Source organism: Episyrphus balteatus, chromosome 4 (genome assembly GCF_945859705.1).
Source record: "Episyrphus balteatus chromosome 4, idEpiBalt1.1, whole genome shotgun sequence".
NCBI classification, from domain to species: domain Eukaryota; kingdom Metazoa; phylum Arthropoda; class Insecta; order Diptera; family Syrphidae; genus Episyrphus; species Episyrphus balteatus.
The window spans coordinates 31,378,224-31,386,083 of NC_079137.1; the positions used below are offsets into that span (position 1 = coordinate 31,378,224).

At 31.8% G+C, this 7,860-nt stretch overlaps 1 protein-coding gene across 1 annotated transcript in view; it reads right to left on the bottom strand.

Annotated features, from left to right (window-relative positions):
- LOC129920320 (lissencephaly-1 homolog) overlaps positions 1-1,494 on the bottom strand; it is a 34,921-nt gene extending 33,427 nt beyond the window's left edge. Inside the window, exon 1 of the mRNA XM_056001660.1 lies at positions 1,325-1,494. The gene's annotated coding sequence lies outside the window, so the exon portion shown is untranslated. The remainder of the gene's footprint in view (positions 1-1,324) is intronic.
- Between the last annotated feature and the right edge of the window lie 6,366 nt (positions 1,495-7,860).

Genomic DNA, 7,860 nt, shown 5'->3' on the forward strand with positions numbered 1-7,860 from the left:
TGCGCTAATCATTTTATTTTAATCAACCCAACATTTTTGTGTCTTAGAAGGGTAAAACTGCATTTAACTGATAAGTCCAGTCGAAACCTATTTAAACTAAAGGTCACTTAAACTTTTAAATTTAATTAAAATCCAAACTCAAAGAAAAATTATATTAGTCCATTGGAAAAAGACCTGTTTTCTTATTAAAAAATAAGTCGAATAAGAACAAGAAACCTTCAGTAGTTATGCGGTAACCCTGTCCTATACGAATTTGAAGTACCTGCTTTTGCATCACATGAATTTCCCATCATATACCTGTAACTTGTGCATTTCTTTTCTTCAACAGAAAGGCCGCAGGCTGCACTCACTGCTGCTGTTGCTGCTGCAGTACCATGAAGAAAAATTCCTTACTTTAGAGAAAAAAACGAAAAAAATAATAAGAAAAACAACAATTCAACTTTATGTTGTGGTAAGTTGTGTGTTGTTGGAGAAGATAAAAAAAAAATAAACAGGTTCCACCACTAAACAATGCAGTGGCAGCAAAAGTATCGCAGAGACCACTCCACTATCTCCCAACAAACTACGCGATATATCATTTTTTTTTTTTTTCATTTTTTACTGTGAGAACAGTGAATTATGTAAATTTTTCATGAGAATCATAGTGATGGTGTCGATAGGAAAGAAAAACAAAAGAAAAATTATCTCAAACTCTTACAACAACAACAAAAAGAAGCTCTTTCAAACAAAAAAATAAATTTCATTTCTGCCCCACTAGCAACCACCCACTGTCGACTGACGACACAGCCCCAGCCATATGGACGACACGCAAAAAAAAAAAAAAATTAACAAGAAAAAAGTTCAAGCAAAAAAAAACGAAAAATCGATGCCAACGATGTGTCATCCAAAAGCCAACTTAACTTTGATTCCACTGGGAAGCCACTCAGCTCAAACAGACTATAGGTTTACAAATAATTTTTCCAAGATTAGAGAAACGAGCACAGAGCCAGCCACTGATAAGCAAAACAATAAATACAAAAAATATTCCAATTTGCCGAGAACACAAAACAAATTCTAATATCTCTGAAAAAAAAATTCTAATTTCCTTGGACAAAGACGACGAAGTTTTCTACTCTTGGCCTCTGAACTACAAAAAATCGCGTATTTTTTCACTTTTTTTTTTCTTGTCGAAGAAAACTGTTACGGACTCTGTTCGGCCATCTTGGAAGAAGAATTTGCAAGTGCAATTTTGATATTTTTTAAGGGCAATTTGTGGGGAGATTTTGGACGATATTTCACAATATTTTAGTGGAATTATATTAATAAATTAAGTTTTATTACTTACATTGCTGTTTGATTAAATAATTTAGCAGCAATTATCACTTATTCACGCACAAAATTTGATCACTTTTTACACGGAAAATGATGTGGAATCGCGACACTTCGACGGCACTCAAAGAGAAACAACGGAATACATAGAGGTGCTGGCTGTGCTAGTGTGTGCGGATGAGCTGCTGCTGTCAGTTTGCTTTGATTTTTTCATAAAAATTATTTGACTTTATAACGATTTGAGAGACATCTAGGTGGTTGAAGGAATTATTAATAAGAGACAACTGTTTGTTTTGGAATTTTGTTCTTTCATTAGGACTGTTTGGGTACTTTTCAAAACAAATTTAATAATTTATTTCTAGTATGCAGGTCACCATATAAAATTCTTTGCAAAATTTAACCAAGCTAAAATGTATTCCAGAATTTCAGCATCATGGTTCTTTTCTCAGATAAGAAATGAGTGATCTTATATTCAAGGGATGGAATGAAATGTTAGGGGAGAAGATTTGGAGAGAGATTTGCTGAAGTCTGTCTCTGTCTTCCCGCGAAACTTTAAGAGGTGGGTCATACATTTTCCGAAGCTACGCAATCTGCTTTACAACACGTACGGAGTTAATAGGGGTATTCACGATTCGATGCAAATGGTCTTTTGTATCATTGCAAAAGTGTTACATTTTCTTAAACTTAAACAGCCATACATACTAGGGGTATTCACGATCCGATGCAACTGGTCTTGTATCATTGCAAAAGTGCAAAAGTGTAAAATCTTACAACACTACAACAACAAAATATATGGATTGAAATATTACAATGGTCTTGCACTTTTGCTAGACCCTAACCCTATTGCAAAATAAAAATACTATGGTGTAAAATTTTTTTGACAGATGGCAGCTCGCCGTCGCGTGTCGCCCATGATGAACAGTTTATCTTTTTTATTCTTATTCTTTTTTATTTTGTTTCTTTTGATGCAAAATGTGAAAATAAATTAACCCGAACACAACAAAGAATGAAATTATAAAAAAAAGAAGAAGCATCGGTGGAAAGACAACTCCGTAAAAAAAAGAGTGAAGCTGATATAAATCATATCATTCATAATTCATAATCATTCAATATTTACTATAGATAAGAAGAGGTGCGTTCACGATCTATTGTAAAAAAATAAAATTTTACACTTTTACTAGGCCTGTTGCACCAGATCGTGAATACCCCTACTACAATTTTTTTTACACTTGTGCACTTTTTCTATACCCTTAAGCTCTATGCCTGGTACGCAGAGCTCGCGCTAAATTTTAGCTCCCATACAAATTATCGAAACATTTTAGTCGAGCTAAAATCTATCCCATAGTGCCTGGCTACACAGTGATTTTTCAATCGATTGAAAAATCACATGAGGTGGCTACACACTGTTGTGCCCAATCACGTTCCACTTTTACATTTTCTAGGAACAAATGTCAAAAAGAGAAAAAATTTAGCAATGGAACTGTACTGCCCTCAGAAAATTCAGTTCCCTTCGTGAGCATCTTCCCCCTTCACTCTTCATCCCTCTTGCCTACAAACTCATTGCTTAGGCGATTGAAAAATTATCGTGTAGCCAGGCACATACAAATTATCGATAACTTGTATGGGAATTTTAACTCGGCTAAAATTTAGCGCGAACAGCGTACCAGGCTTTAACTACAATGACCTAAAAAATAATGAAAAAGTGGGAAACTTACAAAAGTAAAAATTTTTTATTTCTTTCTAGCACTATTTGTTTTTGGAAAAAACTACAAAAATTGTTTTTTTAAACCAAAAAATAAGCTTTCTTATGAAACTTTGCAGGTTAATTTCAGGTCTATTAAGCTTCAATAATTAAGCCTCAGTTTAATCTTATCCCCCGTAGTTATAAAATAGCGGTACATTTTATTAAAAACCGTAAAAATCTATCAAAATAGATAGCTTTTCTAAATTGATCTCAAATGTAAAGGCTTAACTACATACACCACTTTTTGAAAAAGTACAAAAGTGAAAAGATTTTTTTTCTGGCTATCGCAATTGTTTTGTGATAAAGAGTATACAAATTATATTTTAGACCAAAAAATAAGCTTTCTGCATCATTTGTTTTAATTTTTCATCCCGAAAAACTATACAAAAATGCGTTTGAAAATTTTCACTTTTGTACTTTTTCACTTTTTGAGCCAATGTAGTTATACCTTAAGAAAACATTTTTTTAACAAAGTAAAGGCTTAACTACATACACCACTTTTTGAAAAAGTACAAAAGTGAAAATATTTTTTTTCTAGCTAGCACAATTTTTTTGTGAAAAAGAGTATACAAATTGGTTTTTAAACCAAAAAATAAGGTTCCTGCATAATTTGTTTTAATTTTCCAGTCCGAAAAACTATACAAAAATGCGTTTAAAAATTTTCACTTTTGTACTTTTTCACTTTTTGAGCCAATGTAGTTAAGCCTTAAGAATAATTTAATGAAGTTTTTAAATGTGTCCTTGAATTTTCAGTAGATTAATCCGTTATTGAGATATTGATAGTCTAAGTCAAAAGTATGGTTTTTGGTTTGGTGACTGATATTGCAGTCAAAAAACAAAAATCTTATAAGTTTGAAAGAAAAAGAATGGGCAGGTTCAGAAACGTTAGGGACTAAATATTTAGGTAATTTCTCGGTCTCTGATTGGTCAGCTGTCAAAAAAAATCCTTCCAATTTAGGTAATTTTATTGGAAACCTGACTGGAAAGTTAGGCAAGAAAATTTTCCCTAAAAATTTAGGAAAGTTTTTTTTGTCAACATGACAGCAGATTGTTTTTAATTAAAGAATTAATTTAGCAAAATTAAATTTATTTGTGTGAAAAACAACTAAAAAGTGCATTATTGGTTATAATTAATTTTATTTATTCATTACAGTTAAGTTAAATTTGGTGTCTTACCCATGCGACCGGTAAAATTCTTAAATAAATTTCGAAATTTGACAATAGCATCACATTCAAACTAATTTAGTCAATTTACTCAAATTTTCGTTCAGAAAATGACGTTGCCTAAATATCTAGTCCCTAATATTTCCTGAACGTGCCCACAACGGCGTATACAGGGGGGGGGTCACGGGGTCATGACCCCCCCCAAGAACTCAAAACTTAAACAAGAAATTGTTGTGTTCTACTAAATTCTTTTGAGTACGATGATTTTCAAAATGTCGAAGTTTTAGAACAAGAACGAAAATGAAAAGTCAAAAAATTTGTTGGTATACAACCGAATATTTTTGCCATATCTGGGGATGTGGTCATATTTTTAGCGAACGCTATGCTGGATTAGGATTATTTTGATTCGTTCGATAATATAAGACATTGATAGGCTACAAGTTAAGCTGTGCTGTAGAGCTTTGTATGGATTTAAAATCCAAATAATTTTTTTAATTTTGACTAAACCGAGAATAGATAAGAATATAGGCAACCTCTTCTAAAGGCAAATTAAATATTTAAGCAAGCTTAGGTCACTTAAAATAATCTCGAAAATCGATTTAAGAAAAACTAATAAATATAACTGAATATGTTTTATATGTTAAACCGCTGATAAACACCTGAAAGCTGATTAAATCAGAGCCGAATATTATGAAATCCTTCGTAAGTGATCTAAAGCATTTCTTTAATTAGTAATGCCGTTTGAAATTTCGAAAAAATATCTAAACTATACTCTGTCCGATAAATATTGGCATTACAGGCCTTATGGGAGAGCTTTTTCAAAAACAATGGGACCTAACGATTGCTAAAAAGCAATTTACGAAAAATATGCCCCTGAAACACACAAGAACACCACAGACGTGCCATGGCATTGTTGTTGTTATTTCTTTATTAAGCGAAGTACACCCTCCTATGACCGATCTGCCTCACGATCTGTGGCAGAATGAAACTCAATCATAAAAGCTGTTTATTAAAAGAATTCACAATACATAAGAGTTACCATTGGTAAACTTCCTTCATAAACTACTCCTTTGTCCTTTTTCTATTATTTTTCTGAAAGAGCTTTCAGGATTAATGCTTTTTTCAAGCTTTTTGAACGAAAAAAAGCATATGTGTTGTCGTGGTGTTGGTGGCTATTTGATTTTTATTTTGTGTATGTAGGAAAACAGTTAATGGCAACATTTTAACATGCATTTTAAGATTTCAACAGGCAAAATTTTGTACCCATGCGTGGGGTCGGCCTGCGTCTTAAATGAGTGAATTTTTTATTTGTTATTTTGGTGTTAAACGAAAAATTTATTTTTTTTTTCGTTTTTGTGAAATTTTACTGACAAAATGGTGACGCTGGTACCTTTTCGAAACATTTTTTTTTGATAATACGGAACCGCTAAGTGAGCTTTTTTATGTGATAGACATATCCAGAAGGCGTGAAGCAGAGTGAGATGCAAATGTCCTACCTTCCCTGTACTGCCAATTTTTATCGGACAGAGTATAGCATAATTTTGTTTAATATTTTCTGTTACGCCAAAAATATTTTTTTGTCCTTACTATTTTGACAGAGGTACTTGAATCCTGTATCGTCTTAAAAGAAAAAAAAAAAACAAAATTTAAAAAAAAAATGTATTTTCAAATGCAAAATGTATTTTTTTTTGCAAAACCTTGCGATTCGTTTGCCTGAGGTTAGGAAGACAATTAATTCGAAAGTTATCAGTGTTATTAAACTAAAACGATTTTATTTAAACTTGTAAAATAATTCTGGACTATCGGAAAACAATGCAGAGTTGTTTAAAGGCAAATTATTCAATCGAAGTACTTGTACATTACACTGTATTTTAAGGACAGGATGGTCTTAATTGGTGAAGATTTAAGGCTAAACAAATAAAAGCAAACGAATCACACAACGTTTTTGTTTGGTTATTCTTAGAACTCTTCGGAACTGTTCGATTCGAAATGCAAAACAAACAAATTTTAATATTTTTAATTTAAATAGCACATTTTCAAGTTTATGCCTACTACCAAAACTTTTGTAAAAAAAATTTTGGCATGACCCCCCCCAAGAAGAAAACCTGTATACGCCCCTGCGTGCCCAATATTAAAGCCAAATAAATAGCCTTATTAAAAATAATAATCATTTTATCACACAAAATTTTTCCACTTTTTTAAAAGAAAAGTAAAAACAAAAAATTGGAAAATTTTGGGTTTTGAACAATTCCAACGATTTAGCTATTTTACCATTTGAAAACAAATATTTAGTCATACATTCCTAAAACTAAAAGAATGTAGCTTTCACATGCTTTTTGTTTTGTCATGACCCGATCATTTTTTACTAAGATACAGCCTATCGTAAATTACTAAAAAAATCACGATTTTTTTTTTGTTCCCTTAATTTTTTTGGACTAGTGTACTATAGGGGTATTCACGATCCGGTTCAACAAAAAGGTGTAGAATTGCTAAATTTTATTTTCCTACAACTATAACTACAACAGACAAATTTTGCATCATTGTATTATTTTGTTGCAATAGGATTAGGGTGTAAAAAATTGTATTCTGTATACTTGGTTGTTTTAGTGTAAGAAAATGTTACACTTTTGCAACGATACAAGACCATTTGCATCGAACCGTTAATACCACTTATGTTCTATTTTATAAGTGATGTTTGAAGAATATTAATTTAATTCCTTATGTAGGTAGGTACATAAAATACTTTATACCAGGCATGTCAAACTCAATGGTTACAAGGGGCCAAAACAGAGAGACAAAAATTTGTGTGGGCCGCAGAACAAGTTAAGCTACAATTTTCATAGGTAAAGCAATTTTGTAAAAAAAACAGCAAGAATGATAAAACTATTTTTTTTTCATTTACAATTTTTTTTTAGAGCAAAGTTAGTTATTCAGGATTTTATTCTTCTTAATGACTGAAATAACTGCTCGCATCGACAGGTACCTACTGTGAAATTTGCAAACGATTTTATATGGCAGTTTTCAAGTGCACAAAAATACTTATAAAAAAGGGCATTTCAACGAATTTGGAATTTACTTCGGAGTCACACTAGAAATCGCTTTTTTCACATGATTCGGCATTAATTCTATGTTTATGGAAAAAATCGAAGATAATCAAGAATTATTCTGCAAGCCTTTTTCGTATTCAATTTTAAAGTTTGGATTTTTTTACGTAGTATTTTTGATACGACCGACTGATGATGCCAATTTACCTAAGTTTGATATATTGCAAGTAGGAAAGTGCGTCAAATCCTGGTTTATCTTCTGATGTTCCAAAAGAGCTAGGTTGCAATTGAATGCACATTTGCATTTGAATGGTGCATTTGTTCACATAATATTCGTTATATTATGAATTTTCCTCGTTGTTTTAAGTTTAACTCAGATAAATGTTTTGCTACATCTAGGTAGGTATCATGAATTATAATCTCTGCAACCATTTTAGATAGCAAAACATGCTGGTTTAAAAACTTTTATCATTAAAAACTAAAAAAAAATCCCAAACCCCAGAATCGTGGGTAAGTTAACTCAGAATATTCGCTTCCTAGTTCACTTTAAGAAATCACATAATTTACCCTGATTTAAACCACGAGATCTTACAAAATTTG